The 18762-nt window shown below is 39.4% G+C and overlaps 13 non-coding genes across 13 annotated transcripts; 7 read left to right on the forward strand and 6 right to left on the reverse strand.

Moving 5' to 3' along the window:
• Nucleotides 1–2248: 2248 nt before the first annotated feature.
• On the reverse strand, nucleotides 2249–2330 carry Trnas-uga. Its single transcript has one exon. It is a non-coding gene; the product is annotated as a tRNA-Ser (tRNA).
• Nucleotides 2331–2449: 119 nt separating this feature from the next.
• On the forward strand, nucleotides 2450–2533 carry Trnar-ucu. Its single transcript is given in 2 exon segments — nucleotides 2450–2486; nucleotides 2498–2533. It is a non-coding gene; the product is annotated as a tRNA-Arg (tRNA).
• Nucleotides 2534–2960: 427 nt separating this feature from the next.
• Trnas-cga lies at nucleotides 2961–3042 on the forward strand. The gene has a single exon. It is a non-coding gene; the product is annotated as a tRNA-Ser (tRNA).
• Nucleotides 3043–7808: 4766 nt separating this feature from the next.
• On the forward strand, nucleotides 7809–7890 carry Trnas-cga. The gene has a single exon. It is a non-coding gene; the product is annotated as a tRNA-Ser (tRNA).
• Nucleotides 7891–10402: 2512 nt separating this feature from the next.
• On the reverse strand, nucleotides 10403–10483 carry Trnas-uga. The gene has a single exon. It is a non-coding gene; the product is annotated as a tRNA-Ser (tRNA).
• A 119-nt stretch (nucleotides 10484–10602) lies between these two features.
• Trnar-ucu lies at nucleotides 10603–10686 on the forward strand. The gene is given in 2 exon segments: nucleotides 10603–10639; nucleotides 10651–10686. It is a non-coding gene; the product is annotated as a tRNA-Arg (tRNA).
• Nucleotides 10687–11839: 1153 nt separating this feature from the next.
• On the reverse strand, nucleotides 11840–11912 carry Trnar-ccu. The gene has a single exon. It is a non-coding gene; the product is annotated as a tRNA-Arg (tRNA).
• Nucleotides 11913–13092: 1180 nt separating this feature from the next.
• Nucleotides 13093–13174, reverse strand: Trnas-uga. Its single transcript has one exon. It is a non-coding gene; the product is annotated as a tRNA-Ser (tRNA).
• Nucleotides 13175–13994: 820 nt separating this feature from the next.
• Trnas-cga lies at nucleotides 13995–14076 on the forward strand. Its single transcript has one exon. It is a non-coding gene; the product is annotated as a tRNA-Ser (tRNA).
• A 2375-nt stretch (nucleotides 14077–16451) lies between these two features.
• Trnak-uuu lies at nucleotides 16452–16524 on the reverse strand. Its single transcript has one exon. It is a non-coding gene; the product is annotated as a tRNA-Lys (tRNA).
• Nucleotides 16525–16924: 400 nt separating this feature from the next.
• On the reverse strand, nucleotides 16925–17006 carry Trnas-uga. The gene has a single exon. It is a non-coding gene; the product is annotated as a tRNA-Ser (tRNA).
• Nucleotides 17007–17485: 479 nt separating this feature from the next.
• On the forward strand, nucleotides 17486–17559 carry Trnai-aau. The gene has a single exon. It is a non-coding gene; the product is annotated as a tRNA-Ile (tRNA).
• A 77-nt stretch (nucleotides 17560–17636) lies between these two features.
• On the forward strand, nucleotides 17637–17718 carry Trnas-cga. Its single transcript has one exon. It is a non-coding gene; the product is annotated as a tRNA-Ser (tRNA).
• Nucleotides 17719–18762: the final 1044 nt, after the last annotated feature.

Below are 18762 nucleotides of genomic sequence, written 5' to 3' on the forward strand. Positions count from 1 at the left end.
TCTAGTCATTTTTTTGGAGAACATCCAAGTTTAAAATCAGTAGGAGGATTACACAGTCAGAGAAGAACGAAAGGTCTTTAGGTCTTTGTATATGTGATGGTCCTGGACAAGAAAAGTCAAGACAAGACAAACTAAGCAACGGGGTGACCCTGGATAAGGCATGCTCTCAACAATGGTCCGTACGAGTGGTAAGAACAGTCAGGTTCATCGAAGTCGAGGTCTGTGATCGTAACCCAGGTTTAGATAGTTTCTAAAAGTAGATGAGAGACAACAAGTACACGTTGCCGAGAATGCACCTTACCATCATGACCAGCGTCTTGAAGTCAGCGCGTTGTTGCTCCAGGAACCAGTGAAGACGGCAGAGGAGGATGAGAAGGTCAGAGTTCACCTGTAAAACAGCAGAAGAAGTTCCGCTGCCAAGTAATTGTCGCTGGAAAAGGTTTCCAAGTTTAAGCATGCCATTTCAGCGATTTCCCAACACTTGGACAAATGAAAATTTTTGCTTGAAAACAGTAAAACAACAGAAAAGCAATTGCCAATTTAACGACGATTTTCGATAATTATAGTTTCGGTTTCTCGCTACCTCTGGCGAGACTCGAACTCGCAATCCCCGGCTTAGGAGGCCGGTCCCTTATCCATTAGGCAACAAAGACTGGGTAATGTTGAATCTCCTATTCGAGGAATGACGTTATATTGCAAGGCTTTTCCTAGAAGATAGCCAAACGTCCCATGTTATATAAACATATAGAGATTACCGTCTGTGGACATCGTCTCACTCTTGAAAACCATGTTTTTTGAATAATCTTAACTACAAACTCTATTTACAGCTTTCGAGTTCTATTATTATTATTATTATTATTATTACAGGATTTATATAGCGCTTTTTCATGAAATGGTCAAAGCGCTTACATTGGGCAGAGACAAACTTGCGTAATTACATGTATGCTATCTTAAAGAGATGCGTCTTGAGACGAGATCTAAACAACGACATAGAATTGATCGCCCTAATATCCTCCGGTAGTTTGTTCCAGAGCGTCGGAGCGGCATGACTGAAAGAGCGAGCACCGTACGTCTCAAGACGAATCCTAGGGATACATAGAAGGTTAGGAGACGTTGCCGATCGGGACTGCAATGCTTGGCGATAGGGCTTGATGAGTTCAGATAAGTAAGCTGGAGCGGATCCATGAAGGCAGTGAAACGTTAAAACGAGGATCTTAAACACTATACGGCTCTTAATCGGGAGCCAGTGCAGGGCCATCAGATGCGGAGTAATGTGATCATGCTTCTTCACTCTTCTCACCATCCTCGCCGCCTTGTTTTGGACAAGTTGAAGTCTGTCCAGGAGCTTCTCGGGGAGTCCATACAAAAGAGAGTTGCAGCTGTCGTTGGTGGAGAAAACAAAAGCATGCATAAGCTTCTCAGTGTTAGCGTCGTCCAGGAATAATTCTATAAGTGGAAATACATTTACTATTGCAATTAGTTGTATCAAATAGCAAGGCTTTCTACTCTCACAATGAGGGATACTCTTTCTCACTATCTCATTTCATTATTTGTGTATGTTCCACGACCTATATCCGAATGTACTTCCTTTTGGTTCGCAGTTTCCCTACATCGAAGGAAAATAAAGAAACACCATGAGAACTCGTTTGGTCGTCTATGAACATCTATGAATTCTGCCCATAATGGTGAATGAATTCAAACGATATTAACTTGATAATTTATGGTGGAAAACCACCAATACTAACTTAAATCAAAAGGCTAGCCGCCCGATAAGGGACTTGAACCCTTGTCCTCAGGATTAAAAGTCCCGCGCTCTACCGTCTGAGCTATCCGGGCTTAATAATTGGTATTGCAATAGTTTTCCGTTAGAGTTCATTTTTAAATTTTACGATTTCTTATAGATCTTTTACGGAAGGAAGTACGGACGTTTTTCTATTCTTCGTAAACAAAATGGGTACACATTTTTTCATCATATAATTTGTCTCTGACTACATTTGATGTTTGTAAACTACACTTAAAGACCGCCATAATGCATTTTGGGACTGGCCTCTGAAAAATAGACACGTTTCTGGAAACGCCAAGTGACAGGTCATGGCTCCACGGTTCCGAGATAGATCCTGGGACCTAGGATACCCATGACTGCACAGTTCATATTTGTAATCATGCGTAAATTTCAGATAATAGTAAACGATTGAAAATGAGTTGTTCCACTAGAAAATACTAGCACGTGAAACAGATGGCAATTCACCGCAGTTGGTAGGGTTCGAACCTACGCCCTCAGAGAGGAATAGATTTCAAGTCTATCGCCTTAACCACTCGGCCACAACTGAACTAAATTTCAAACAATCTAGTAATAATAATTATTTTGGTTTACCAAAATTTCCGTTTTACCTTACTGAAGAGCAGGTTGAATGAGAGATGCAAAATCCTAGCACTTTGTTTAAGTGTAGGTCGTGTGGCCTAATGGATAAGGCGTCGGACTTCTATGAAAGTAGTTATCCGAAAATTGCGGGTTCGAGTCCCGCCACGATTAATAGCATATGACGAAATTATTAGTTCATGATGAGTAGTAGTTAACCACAAACCATGGGGAATCATGTCAGATCAATAAAACTACAAATATATCTCGAACACTCAATGAATATCACTGGCTTGCATTGCCTTCACAGTGACGATTGAAATTGGCAGCTGATATAGCGTTGCTTGGTAGATAACTTAAATCATTCTCTCTAAAGACACACAGAATATATCTAACTGATGATGAATGAACCTTTGATTAATAAATTAAGAAATAAATTATGATTTCATAGGTCTGTTAGCTCAGTTGGTTAGAGCGCCGTGCTAATAACGCGGAGGTCATGAGTTCGATCCTCTTACGGGCCACTGTAATACTTCCATTAAATATTTTCCACTCTAAAAAGGTACTGATAGTTTCTAAATATTTTGCTAGAGTAGTTAATGAAGATATGGCCGAGTGGTTAAGGCGACTGACTCGAAATCAGTTTCCATCTTGGAGCGTAGGTTCTAATCCTACTATCTGCGTTTTGTGGCATTTTATTGGTGAATGTAACTACAAAACAGTTGATCAAGTGAAGCCAGAAGTGATTTCTAGTCATTTTTTTGGAGAACATCCAAGTTTAAAATCAGTAGGAGGATTACACAGTGAGAGAAGAACGAAAGGTCTTTAGGTCTTTGTATATGTGATGGTCCTGGACAAGAAAAGTCAAGACAAGACAAACTAAGCAACGGGGTGACCCTGGATAAGGCATGCTCTCAACAATGGTCCGTTCGAGTGGTAAGAACAGTCAGGTTCATCGAAGTCGAGGTCTGTGATCGTAACCCAGGTTTAGATAGTTTCTAAAAGTAGATGAGAGACAACAAGTACACGTTGCCGAAAATGAACCTTACCATCATGACCAGCGTCTTGAAGTCAGCGCGTTGTTGCTCCAGGAACCAGTGAAGACGGCAGAGGAGGATGAGAAGGTCAGAGTTCACCTGTAAAACAGCAGAAGAAGTTCCGCTGCCAAGTAATTGTCGCTGGAAAAGGTTTCCAAGTTTAAGCATGCCATTTAAGCGATTTCCCAACACTTGGACAAATGAAAATTTTTGCTTGAAAACAGTAAAACAACAGAAAAGTAATTGCCAATTTAACGACGATTTTCGATAATTATAGTTTCGGTTGCTCGCTACCTCTGGCGAGACGTGAACTCGCAATCCCCGGGTTAGAAGGCCGGTCCCTTATCCATTAGGCCACAAGGGCTGGGTAATAATGAATCTCCTATTCGAGCAATGACGTTATATTGCAAGGCTTTTCCTAGAAGATAGCCAAACGTCCCATGTTATACAAGATTCCTTCGGTAATGTCCTTCGGGAATTTTTTTAAACGTTAAAGAGACAAAAAATCGAGGTTAAACAAAAGTGGCGGAGGCTTCGCCCCGCCACCCCACGTCGCACTTCATGTTCAGATTAAGTTAAAGTAACACTTATTACTATAGTAACAATACAATTATACCATGCGGTCACATGTTGCATTACATAAGTCTTGGCTAATAGATAGCGAGCTACCATCATACCCATTTTTTTCTTCCAATAATACAACAATGATGGTCTAATGGTCATCAACCCAGGCTGCCATTCGCATGGTTAGGGGTTCGAACCTCCATCAAGTCGGAAAAAAAAACTAAGTTTAAAATTTTTGAAAAATTCCTCTTAATAAGCTTTCCGAGGTAAATGGAAGTGGAAGATCGGTGGTAACTCTTCACGACCGCAAGAAGATCTTTATGACCGAGGAGAGGACAGAGGAAGATTGGAGAGATGACCCAGAGCTTGAAAATGAATATAATCTAACATTTTTAAAATGTTTCTCAACTTCTTGGTTGATGACTAACTGTTAAAAAAGGAGGCATAGAAATTTTACTGACAGCCAAATTTATTAAAATCAAGATAAAAAATAGTAAACAAAAAGAGGTAATAATAAAACAAAAAGGGTTAAAAAAATAAAAGTGGGAAAATACAAAGTAAAAAGAAGAATAAAGACAAATCGAAATGGAACATAAAAACCAAATCAAATAATTAATACTCTCCACTCCCATAGCAGAAAACTTTTCTTGCTAGAAAAGATCCAAACTTTTTTTTTCTTTTTGTTTACACTGCTGAGCATGCACTGACAGTTGGAAGGTTACGCAAAAAAAGCGAATTCACTAACTAGGATTCGGCAACCAGCTAGGTAACAAATACGCATATTAAATTTCTAAAACAGTAATACAAACAAATGAAAACCCCGTTACGCAATGTATCAAATTTTGACAGAATTATGTACAAAATTTGGTGACGATTGGTCATTCAGGGAAGAAACGTATAAAGGAACACTAAATGGACATTAAACCCTCTGAATTTCACTACTAGCTACTACTACCCTACCCCCTATACCCAACACCCTATATTGTTAAGGACCTTCGTATATAAATATACCTCAGGGATAAACATATAGAGATTACCGTCTGTGGACATCGTCTCACTCTTGAAAACCATGTTTTTTGAATAATCTTAACTACAAACTCTATTCACCGTGCCGCACTCATTTTTGGTGAAAAGCCGTCGCCAGGCGCTAGCAGTTGTTTAAGTTCACGCGGCGCGTTACGATTTTAGATCATTAAAGAACCAAAGAGTTTTGCAAATTATACCCACCAAACTATTAGGTACACCCCCCTTTTTTCAGTGCATTCTTATGGCACTACGTGTCCTAGAAAAAATGCAATAACTCTTGAACCGCTTGGGCTAGATTTTTTTCCTTTTTTCCCTGAGTAGATCTAATGATGATCTACATTTTTTTAACACATGAAGTTGTCGTAGGATTAACTCCCAAGGCGCTACGGTATCGTTCAGTTTATTAGGTACACCCGTTTTTCCCCATATGCGCCGTGTTATATACGGCGTTTTCAAAAATTTACAAAAAATACTAAAAGTTAAGCTAAAATCTTTTTCTTTGTGCCAAAAGATGCACAATTCCCCACTCTATACGAATATAAAGAATGATTTACAATAAAATCAACTCAGAGAACCCTTCCCTATACCCTAAAGTTTTCCACTTCAACATTTTTACGGCAAAATAATAACTGGCGCTGTCGCCACCAGAGGCACCGCAAGATACGGGCTGTTGCTACCAGCCTACCTAGCCATTGTGCCGATGTATCGCTGAATTAATTCGGGCGTAATCATATTCCATGCTTTCTCGAGTTCCATCCAAATGGTTTTCACGGTGACTCGGTCGGATTCTTCTAGCCTAGATTTTACAAAATCCCAGACCTGCTCAATAGGATTTAAATCCGGGCTCTGAGGAGGCCAAACCATGGCTTTAACCCTCCTAGACTCAAATAACAAATTTTAGAAATAATAATTAGGCGAGAATTCATTTGTCTACCTAATTTTTCTTTTCTTTCTAAATATCCTCGACAAAGATGTGATGAATGTTTAGGATCACTTTCTTCTTGATAGACAAATCCTTCTCCGAGTAACCGAAGACTTCCTGGCACTGCCTAGTATAAAATTTTACTGTCATTCGTGCTAAAAAAAAACAAAATAGAATTTTTTTTTTACCTGACGAATCAAAATTTGGTGATAAGTTTGCTTAGTCATGATCCCTACTATTCTGTGCAGTGGTAAAGCTCCTTTGGCACAAATTGCCCCCCAACACATTACCGAACCCCCTCCAAATTTTACAGTTGGTACAAGGCACTCATTCCTATATCTTTCGCCGGGTTTTATTCTGACAAATGTGCGTCGATGTGTTCCAAAGACTTCTACTTTAGTTTCTTCAGTAAGCAATACTTGATTCCACTGTTCTACAGTCCAATTTACATGTTCTTGAGCAAATTTTAGGTGTTTTCGTATATTAGCTTTCCTGAGAAGAGGTTTTTTGCACGCAACTAAGCCGTTCATATCAAAACTTTGCAGGGATCGACGCACAGTAAACATTGAAATTGGGTTACTTATCGCGGAGTTGACTTCTTGAGTAAGAAGAGGCAAAGTTTTTCTACGATCTCGTTTTGACAATAATTGCAAATATCTAGCAGTTGCATCGGAAATTTTAGGTTTGCAAGAAGTCGTCCTTTCTCTTTTTCCTATGCATTCTGTCTCATTAAATCTATTGATAGCCTGCTTTACTGCGTTTACACTACGGCCTAGAACAAGAGAAATTTTACGTAACGAAGCACCTTCCTGTCTTAGTGTCACAATTTTAGATTTTTCCATCACAGTCAAATCACTCGCTCTCCCCATTTTTACCTTTGGACAGGAATTTTTTATGGCATGATCACCACAACTTGTAACTTGAGAATAAATGAAGGCTCGATAAAATTGCGGGTAAAAGAAACAATCGGAAACAATGTAGTCATTTTCTTGGAGGTTAGGCAAGATATTCTAAAATGAACAAAGAGAATTTTCCTGTTTAATGACATTGATTCTTTCAATTTATTCCCGTCGAGGAGGCGAGGTAATATATCTGATTCTACCCCAAACCCTATTCTCTGAGAGCTGGCGGCTGGTAGCAACAGCCCGTATCTTGCAGTTCCTCTGGTGGCGACAGCGCCAGTTATTATTTTGCCGTAAAAATGTTGAAGTGGAAAACTTTAGGGTATAGGGAAGGGTTCATAAGTGGGGGTTAATCCTACGACAACTTCATGTGTAAAAAAAATGTAGATCATCATTATATCTATTCAGGTAAAAAAGGAAAAAAATCTAGCCCAAGCGGTTCAAGAGTTATTGCATTTTTTCTAGGACACGTAGTGCCATAAGAATGCACTGAAAAAAGGGGGGGGTGTACCTAATAGTTTGGTGGGTACTATAGATTTTCGAGATTCAGTCCATTCACAGAAACCACTGGACCAAAGCCCTCAATAAAAGAATGCATAGAATCATTGATACAGTTTAGCATAACGTGGTAGTACTCCAGGTCGTTTAAGGCGCATACTGACTTTACACCGCAAAAGAGAGTTCTCCCTGGAGGTAAATTTTCTTTCATCGAAATGTCAATTTCAGATTCTCTTGGATAACGCAAATCAAATTCTTCTTCTTTTTCATACGCCTGCTTGTCTTCGCGAGTTGCATAGCAAAGAATACAACAGTTGTCACCAGAAAACTTGGTTCATGCTAATTCATAGGTCTGTTAGCTAAATTGGTTCCAACATCGTGCTAATATCGCGGAGGTCATGAGTTCGATCCTCTTACGGGCCACTGTAATTCTTCCATTAAATATTTTCCAGTCTCAAAAGGTACTGATAGTTTCTAAATATTTTGCTCCAGTAGTTACTGCAGATATGGCCGAGTGGTTAAGGCGACTGACTCGAAATCAGTTTCCATCTTGAAGCGAAGGTTCGAATCCTGCTATCTGCGTTTTGTGGCATTTTATGAATGTAACTACAAAACATTTGATCAAGTGAAGCCAGAAGTCATTTCTAGTCATTTTTTGGGAGAACATCCAAGTTTAAAATCAGTAGGAGGATTACACAGTGAGAGAAGAACGAAAGGTCTTTAGGTCTTTGTATATGTGATGGTCCTGGACAAGAAAACTCAAGACAAGACAAACTAAGCAACGGGGTGACCCTGGATAAGGCATGCTCTCAACAATGGTCCGTACGAGTGGTAAGAACAGTCAGGTTCATCGAAGTCGAGGTCTGTGATCGTAACCCAGGTTTAGATAGTTTCTAAAAGTAGATGAGAGACAACAAGTACACGTTGCCGAGAATGCACCTTACCATCATGACCAGCGTCTTGAAGTCAGCGCGTTGTTGCTCCAGGAACCAGTGAAGACGGCAGAGGAGGATGAGAAGGTCAGAGTTCACCTGTAAAACAGCAGAAGAAGTTCCGCTGCCAAGTAATTGTCGCTGGAAAAGGTTTCCAAGTTTAAGCATGCCATTTCAGCAATTTCCCAACACTTGGACAAATGAAAATTTTTGCTTGAAAACAGTAAAACAAGAGAAAAGTAATTGCCAATTTAACGACGATTTTCGATAATTATAGTTTCGGTTGCTCGCTACCTCTGGCGAGACTCGAACTCGCAATCCCCGGCTTAGGAGGCTGGTCTCTTATCCATTAGGAAACAAAGGCTGGGTAATGTTGAATCTCCTATTCGAGGAATGACGTTATATTGCAAGGCTTTTCCTAGAAGATAGCCAAACGTCCCATGTTATATAAACATATAGAGATTACCGTCTGTGGACATCGTCTCACTCTTGAAAACCATGTTTTTTGAATAATCTTAACTACAAACTCTATTTACAGCTTTCGAGTTCTATTATTATTATTATTTTTATTATTACAGGATTTATATAGCGCTTTTTCATGAAATGGTCAAAGCGCTTACATTGGGCAGAGACAAACTTGCGTAATTACATGTATGCTATCTTAAAGAGATGCGTCTTGAGACGAGATCTAAACAACGACATAGAATTGATCGCCCTAATATCCTCCGGTAGTTTGTTCCAGAGCGTCGGAGCGGCATGACTGAAAGAGCGAGCACCGTACGTCTCAAGACGAATCCTAGGGATACATAGAAGGTTAGGAGACGTTGCCGATCGGGACTGCAATGCTTGGCGATAGGGCTTGATGAGTTCAGATAAGTAAGCTGGAGCGGATCCATGAAGGCAGTGAAACGTTAAAACGAGGATCTTAAACACTATACGGCTCTTAATCGGGAGCCAGTGCAGGGCCATCAGATGCGGAGTAATGTGATCATGCTTCTTCACTCTTCTCACCATCCTCGCCGCCTTGTTTTGGACAAGTTGAAGTCTGTCCAGGAGCTTCTCGGGGAGTCCATACAAAAGAGAGTTGCAGCTGTCGTTGGTGGAGAAAACAAAAGCATGCATAAGCTTCTCAGTGTTAGCGTCGTCCAGGAATAATTCTATAAGTGGAAATACATTTACTATTGCAATTAGTTGTATCAAATAGCAAGGCTTTCTACTCTCACAATGAGGGATACTCTTTCTCACTATCTCATTTCATTATTTGTGTATGTTCCACGACCTATATCCGAATGTACTTCCTTTTGGTTCGCAGTTTCCCTACATCGAAGGAAAATAAAGAAACACCATGAGAACTCGTTTGGTCGTCTATGAACATCTATGAATTCTGCCCATAATGGTGAATGAATTCAAACGATATTAACTTGATAATTTATGGTGGAAAACCACCAATAGGGGAGACCGGGGCTGTGTGGGACATGGGGCTACATGGGACATCGCAGTTTTGAGCATGTTCCCGTAATTTTTTTTAAATAATTTTTTTACCCAACATGGGGCATGGTAAATGCTCAAATATAGTAAAAAATTATTTTAAAAAAATTACGGGAACATGCTCAAAACTGCGATGTCCCATGTAGCCCCATGTCCCACACAGCCCCGGTCTCCCCTACTAACTTAAATCAAAATGCTAGTCGCCCGATAAGGGACTTGAACCCTTTACCTCAGGATTAAAAGTCCCGCGCTCTACCGTCTGAGCTAACCGGGCTTAATAATTGGTATTGCAATAGTTTTCCGTTAGAGTTCATTTTTAAATTTTACGATTTCTTATAGATCTTTTACGGACGTTTTTCTATTCTTCGTAAACAAAATGGGTACACATTTTTTCATCATATAATTTGTCTCTGACTACATTTGATGTTTGTAAACTACACTTAAAGACCGCCATAATGCATATCGGGACTGGCCTCTGAAAAATAGACACTTTTCTGGAAACGCCAAGTGACAGGTCATGGCTCCACGGTTCCGAGATAGATCCTGAGACCTAGGATACCCATGACTGCACAGTTCATATTTGTAATCATGCGTAAATTTCAGATAATAGTAAACGATTGATAATGAGTTGTTCCACTAGAAAATACTAGCACGTGAAACAGATGGCAATTCACCGCAGTTGGTAGGGTTCGAACCTACGCCCTCAGGGGGAATAGATTTCAAATCTATCGCCTTAACCACTCGGCCACAACTGCCCTGAATTTCAAACAATCTAGTAATAATATTTATTTTGGTTTACCAAAATTTCCGTTTTACCTTACTGAAGAGCAGGTTAAATGAGAGATGCAAAATCCTAGCACTTTGCTTAAGTGTAGGTCGTGTGGCCTAATGGATAAGGCGTCGGACTTCTATGAAAGTAATTATCCGAAAATTGCGGGTTCGAGTCCCGCCACGATTAATAGCACATGACGAAATTATTAGGTCATGATGAGTAGTAGTTAACCACAAACCATGGGGAATCATGTCAGATCAATAAAACTACAAATATACCTCGAACACTCAATGAATATCACTGGCTTGCATTGCCTTCACAGTGACGATTGAAATTGGCTGCTGATATAGCGTTGCTTGGTAGATAACTTAAATCATTCTCTCTAAAGACACACAGAGTATATCTAACTGATGATGAATGAACCTTTGATTAATAAATTAAGAAATAAATTATGATTTCATAGGCCTGTTAGCTCAGTTGGTTAGAGCGCCGTGCTAATAACGCGGAGGTCATGAGTTCGATCCTCTTAAGGGCCACTGTAATACTTTCATTAAATATTTTCCACTCTCAAAAGGTACTGATAGTTTCTAAATATTTTGCTAGAGTAGTTAATGTAGATATGGCCGAGTGGTTAAGGCGACTGACTCGAAATCAGTTTCCAACTTGGAGCGTAGGTTCGAATCCTAATATATGCGTTATGTGGCAATTTATTGGTGAATGTAACTACAAAACATTTGATCAAGTGAAGCCAGAAGTGATTTCTAGTCATTTTTTTTAGAACATTCAAGTTTAAAATCAGTAGGAGGATTACACAGTGAGAGAAGAACGAAAGGTCTTTAGGTCTTTGTATATGTGATGGTCCTGGACAAGAAAAGTCAAGACAAGACAAACTAAGCAACGGGGTGACCCTGGATAAGGCATGCTCTCAACAATGGTCCGTACGAGTGGTAAGAACAGTCAGGTTCATCGAAGTCGAGGTCTGTGATCGTAACCCAGGTTTAGATAATTTCTAAAAGTAGATGAGAGACAACAAGTACACGTTGCCGAGAATGCACCTTACCATCATGACCAGCGTCTTGAAGTCAGCGCGTTGTTGCTCCAGGAACCAGTGAAGACGGCAGAGGAGGATGAGAAGGTCAGAGTTCACCTGTAAAACAGCAGAAGAAGTTCCGCTGCCAAGTAATTGTCGCTGGAAAAGGTTTCCAAGTTTAAGCATGCCATTTCAGCGATTTCCCAACACTTGGACAAATGAAAATTTTTGCTTGAAAACAGAAAAACAACAGAAAAGTAATTGCCAATTTAACGACGATCTTCGATAATTATAGTTTCGGTTGCTCGCTACCTCTGGCGAGACTCGAACTCGCAATCCCCGGCTTAGGAGGCCGGTCCCTTATCCATTAGGCCACAAAGGTTGGGTAAAGTTGAATCTCCTATTCGAGTAATGACGTTATATTTTTTGAAAACTGTAAAACAACAGAAAAGTAATTGCCAATTTAACGACGATTTTCGATAATTATAGTTTCGGTTGCTCGCTACCTCTGGCGAGACTCGAACTCGCAATCCCCGGCTTAGGAGGCCGGTCCCTTATCCATTAGGCAACAAAGGCTGGGTAATGTTGAATCTCCTATTCGAGGAATGACGTTATATTGCAAGGCTTTTCCTAGAAGATAGCCAAACGTCACATGTTATATAAACATATAGAGATTACCGTCTGTGGACATCGTCTCACTCTTGAAAACCATGTTTTTTGAATAATCTTAACTACAAACTCTATTTACAGCTTTCGAGTTCTATAAGTGGACATACATTTACTATTGCAATTAGTTGTATCAAATAGCAAGGCTTTCTACTCTCACAATGAGGGATACTCTTTCTCACTATCTCATTTCATTATTTGTGTATGTTCCACGACCTATATCCAAATGTACTTCCTTTTGGTTCGCAGTTTCCCTACATCGAAGGAAAATAAAGAAACACCATGAGAACTCGTTTGGTCGTCTATGAACATCTATGAATTCTGCCCATAATGGTGAATGATTTCAAACGATATTAACTTGATAATTTATGGTGGAAAACCACCAATACTAACTTAAATCAAAAGGCTAGTCGCGCGATAAGTGACTTGAACCCTAGACCTCTGGATTAATAGTCCCGCGCTCTACCGTCTGAGCTAACCGGGATTAATAATTGGAATTGCAATAGTTTTCCGTTAGAGTTCATTTTTAAATTTTACGATTTCTTATAGATCTTTTACGGACGGAAGTACGGACGTTTTTCTATTCTTCGTAAACAAAATGGGTACACATTTTTTCATCATATAATTTGTCTCTGACTACATTTGATGTTTGTAAACTACACTTAAAGACCGCCATAATGCATTTTGGGACTGGCCTCTGAAAAATAGACACGTTTCTGGAAACGCCAAGTGACAGGTCATGGCTCCACGGTTCCGAGATAGATCCTGGAACCTAGGATACCCATGACTGCACAGTTCATATTTGTAATCATGCGTAAATTTCAGATAATAGTAAACGATTGAAAATGAGTTGTTCCACTAGAAAATACTAGCACGTGAAACAGATGGCAATTCACCGCAATTGGTAGGGTTCGAACCTACGCCCTCAGAGAGGATTAGGTTTCAAGTCCATCGTCTTAACCACTCGGCCACAACTGCCCTAAATTTCAAACAATCTAGTAATAATATTTATTTTGGTTTACCAAATTTTCCGTTTTACCTTACTGAAGAGCAGGTTAAATGAGAGATGCAAAATCCTAGCACTTTGTTTAAGTGTAGGTCGTGTGGCCTAATGGATAAGGCGTCGGAATTCTATGAAAGTAGTGATCCGAAAATTGCGGGTCCGAGTCCTGCCACGATTAATAGCATATGACGAAATTATTAGTTCATGATGAGTAGTAGTTAACCACAAACCATGGGGAATCATATCAGATCAATAAAACTACAAATATATCTCGAACACTCAATGAATATCACTGGCTTGCATTGCCTTCACAGTGACGATTGAAATTGGCTGCTGATATAGCGTTGCTTGGTAGATAACTTAAATCATTCTCTCTAAAGACACACAGAGTATATCTAACTGATGATGAATGAACCTTTGATTAATTTGTGTATGTTCCACGACCTATATCCAAATGTACTTCCTTTTGGTTCGCAGTTTCCCTACATCGAAGGAAAATAAAGAAACACCATGAGAACTCGTTTGGTCGTCTATGAACATCTATGAATTCTGCCCATAATGGTGAATGATTTCAAACGATATTAACTTGATAATTTATGGTGGAAAACACTGAAGGAAGTTAATAAATAAATTATGAATTCATAGGCCTGTTAGCTCAGTTGGTTATAGCGCCGTGCTAATAACGCGGAGGTCATGAGTTCGATCCTCTTACGGGCCACTGTAATACTTCCATTAAATATTTTCCACTCTCAAAAGGTACTGATAGTTTCTAAATATTTTGCTAGAGTAGTTAATGCAGATATGGCCGAGTAGTTAAGGCGACTGACTCGAAATCAGTTTCCATCTTGGAGCGTAGGTTCTAATCCTACTATCTGCGTTTTGTGGCATTTTATTGGTGAATGTAACTACAAAACATTTGATCAAGTGAAGCCAGAAGTGATTTCTAGTAATTTTTTTGGAGAACATCCAAGTTTAAAATCAGTAGGAGGATTACACAGTGAGAGAAGAACGAAAGGTCTTTAGGTCTTTGTATATGTGATGGTCCTGGACAAGAAAAGTCAAGACAAGACAAACTAAGCAACGGGGTGACCCTGGATAAGGCATGCTCTCAACAATGGTCCGTTCGAGTGGTAAGAACAGTCAAGTTCATCGAAGTCGAGGTCTGTGATCGTAACCCAGGTTTAGATAGTTTCTAAAAGTAGATGAGAGACAACAAGTACACGTTGCCGAGAATGCACCTTACCATCATGACCAGCGTCTTGAAGTCAGCGCGTTGTTGCTCCAGGAACCAGTGAAGACGGCAGAGGAGGATGAGAAGGTCAGAGTTCACCTGTAAAACAGCAGAAGAAGTTCCGCTGCCAAGTAATTGTCGCTGGAAAAGGTTTCCAAGTTTAAGCATGCCATTTAAGCGATTTCCCAACACTTGGACAAATGAAAATTTTTGCTTGAAAACAGTAAAACAACAGAAAAGTAATTGCCAATTTAACGACGATTTTCGATAATTATAGTTTCGGTTGCTCGCTACCTCTGGCGAGACGTGAACTCGCAATCCCCGGGTTAGAAGGCCGGTCCCTTATCCATTAGGCCACAAGGGCTGGGTAATAATGAATCTCCTATTCGAGCAATGACGTTATATTGCAAGGCTTTTCCTAGAAGATAGCCAAACTTCCCATGTTATACAAGATTCCTTCGGTAATGTCCTTCGGGAATTTTTTTAAACGTTAAAGAGACAAAAAATCGAGGTTAAACAAAAGTGGCGGAGGCTTCGCCCCGCCACCCCACGTCGCACTTCATGTTCAGATTAAGTTAAAGTAACACTTATTACTATAGTAACAATACAATTATACCATGCGGTCACATGTTGCATTACATAAGTCTTGGCTAATAGATAGCGAGCTACCATCATACCCATTTTTTTCTTCCAATAATACAACAATGATGGTCTAATGGTCATCAACCCAGGCTGCCATTCGCATGGTTCGCGGTTCGAATCTCGATCAAGTCGGAAAGGAAAACTAAGTTTGTAATTTTTGGAAAATTCCTCTTAATAAGCTTACGGAGGTAAATGGAAGTGGAAGATCGGTGGTAACTCTTCACGACCGCAAGAAGATCTTGATGACCGAGAAGAGGACAGAGGAAGAAGGGTCTGATGACCCAGAGCTTCAAAATGAATATAATCTAAAATTTTTAAAATGTTCCTCAACTTCTTGGTTGATGACTAACTGTTAAAAAAGGAGGCATAGAAATTTTACTTGGACAACCAAATTTATTAAAATCAAGATAAAAAATAGTAAACAAAAAGAGGTAATAATAAAACAAAAAGGGTTAAAAAAATAAGAGTGGGAAAATACAAAAATAAAAAGAAGAATAAAGACGAAATCGAAATCGAACATAAAAACAAAATCAAATAATTAATACTCTCCACTCCCATAGCAGAGAACTTGTATTTCTAGGGAAGATCCAAACTTTTTTTTTCTTTTTGTTTACACTGCTGAGCATGCACTGACAGTTGGAAGGTTACGCAAAAAAAGCGAATTCACTAACTAGGATTCGGCAACCAGCTAGGTAACAAATACGCAAATTAAATTTCTAAAACAGTAATAAAAACAAATGAAAAATCCGTTACGCAATGTATCAAATTTTGACAGAATTATGTAAAAAATTTGGTGACGATTGGTCATTCAGGGAAGAAACGTATAAAGGATTACAAAATGGACATTAAACCCTCTGAATTTCACTACTAGCTACTACTACCCTACCCCCTATACCCCTCACCCTATATTGTTAAGGACCTTCGTATATAAATATACCTCAGGGATAAATATACCTCAGGGATAAACATATAGAGATTACCGTCTGTGGACATCGACTCACTCTTGAAAACCATGTTTTTTGAATAATCTTAACTACAAACTCTATTTACAGCTTTCGAGTTCTATAAGTGGACATACATTTACTATTGCAATTAGTTGTATCAAATAGCAAGGCTTTCTACTCTCACAATGAGGGATACTCTTTCTCACTATCTCATTTCATTGTTTGTGTATGTTCCACGACCTATATCCGAATGTACTTCCTTTTGGTTCGCAATTTCCCTACATCGAAGGAAAATAAAGAAACACCATGAGAACTCGTTTGGTCGTCTATGAACATCTATGAATTCTGCCCATAATGGTGAATGATTTCAAACGATATTAACTTGATCATTTATGGTGGAAAACCACCAATACTAACTTAAATCAAAAAGCTAGTCGCCCGATAAGGGACTTGAACCCTTGACCTCAGGATTAAAAGTCCCGCGCTCTACCGTCTGAGCTAACCGGGCTTAATAATTGGTATTGCAATAGTTTTCCGTTAGAGTTCATTTTTAAATTTTACGATTTCTTATAGATCTTTTACGGACGTTTTTCTATTCTTCGTAAACAAAATGGGTACACATTTTTTCATCATATAATTTGTCTCTGACTACATTTGATGTTTGTAAACTACACTTAAAGACCGCCATAATGCATATCGGGACTGGCCTCTGAAAAATAGACACTTTTCTGGAAACGCCAAGTGACAGGTCATGGCTCCACGGTTCCGAGATAGATCCTGAGACCTAGGATACCCATGACTGCACAGTTCATATTTGTAATCATGCGTAAATTTCAGATAATAGTAAACGATTGAAAATGAGTTGTTCCACTAGAAAATACTAGCACGTGAAACAGATGGCAATTCACCGCAATTGGTAGGGTTCGAACCTACGCCCTCAGAGAGGAATAGATTTCAAGTCTATCGCCTTAACCACTCGGCCACAACTGCCCTAAATTTCAAACAATCTAGTAATAATATTTATTTTGGTTTACCAAAATTTCCGTTTTACCTTACTGAAGAGCAGGTTAAATGAGAGATGCAAAATCCTAGCACTTTGTTTAAGTGTAGGTCGTGTGGCCTAATGGATAAGGCGTCGGACTTCTATGAAAGTAGTTATCCGAAAATTGCGGGTTCTAGTCCCGCCACGATTAATAGCATATGACGAAATTATTAGGTCATGATGAGTAGTAGTTAACCACAAACCATGGGGAATCATGTCAGATCAATAAAACTACAAATATATCTCGAACACTCAATGAATATCACTGGCTTGCATTGCCTTCACAGTGACGATTGAAATTGGCTGCTGATATAGCGTTGCTTGGTAGATAACTTAAATCATTCTCTCTAAAGACACACAGAGTATATCTAACTGATGATGAATGAACCTTTGATTAATAAATTAAGAAATAAATTATGATTTCATAGGCCTGTTAGCTCAGTTGGTTAGAGCGCCGTGCTAATAACGCGGAGGTCATGAGTTCGATCCTCTTACGGGCCACTGTAATACTTCCATTAAATATTTTCCACTCTCAAAAGGTACTGATAGTTTCTAAATATTTTGCTAGAGTAGTTAATGCAGATATGGCCGAGTGGTTAAGGCGACTGACTCGAAATTAGTTTCCATCTTGGAGCGTAGGTTCGAATCCTACTATCTGCGTTTTGTGGCATTTTATTGGTGAATGTAACTACAAAACATTTGATCAAGTGAAGCCAGAAGTGATTTCTAGTCATTTTTTTGGAGAACATCCAAGTTTAAAATCAGTAGGAGGATTACACAGTGAGAGAAGAACGAAAGGTCTTTAGGTCTTTGTATATGTGATGGTCCTGGACAAGAAAAGTCAAGACAAGACAAACTAAGCAACGGGGTGACCCTGTATAAGGCATGCTCTCAACAATGGTCCGTACGAGTGGTAAGAACAGTCAGGTTCATCGAAGTCGAGGTCTGTGATCGTAACCCAGGTTTAGATAGTTTCTAAAAGTAGATGAGAGACAACAAGTACACGTTGCCGAGAATGCACCTTACCATCATGACCAGCGTCTTGAAGTCAGCGCGTTGTTGCTCCAGGAACCAGTGAAGACGGTAGAGGAGGATGAGAAGGTCAGAGTTCACCTGTAAAACAGCAGAAGAAGTTCCGCTGCCAAGTAATTGTCGCTGGAAAAGGTTTGCAAGTTTAAGCATGCCATTTCAGCGATTTCCCAACACTTGGACAAATGAAAATTTTTGCTTGAAAACTGTAAAACAACAGAAAAGTAATTGCCAATTTAACGACGATTTTCGATAATTATAGTTTCGGTTGCTCGCTACCTCTGGCGAGACTCGAACTCGCAATCCCCGGCTTAGGAGGCCGGTCCCTTATCCATTAGGCAACAAAGGCTGGGTAATGTTGAATCTCCTATTCGAGGAATGACGTTATATTGCAAGGCTTTTCCTAGAAGATAGCCAAACGTCCCATGTTATATAAACATATAGAGATTACCGTCTGTGGACATCGTCTCACTCTTGAAAACCATGTTTTTTGAATAATCTTAACTACAAACTCTATTTACAGCTTTCGAGTTCTATTATTATTATTATTATTATTATTACAGGATTTATATAGCGCTTTTTCATGAAATGGTCAAAGCGCTTACATTGGGCAGAGACAAACTTGCGTAATTACATGTATGCTATCTTAAAGAGATGCGTCTTGAGACGAGATCT

Source organism: Daphnia pulicaria, chromosome 4, assembly GCF_021234035.1.
Source record: "Daphnia pulicaria isolate SC F1-1A chromosome 4, SC_F0-13Bv2, whole genome shotgun sequence".
In the NCBI taxonomy this organism is placed as follows: Eukaryota; Metazoa; Arthropoda; class Branchiopoda; order Diplostraca; family Daphniidae; genus Daphnia; species Daphnia pulicaria.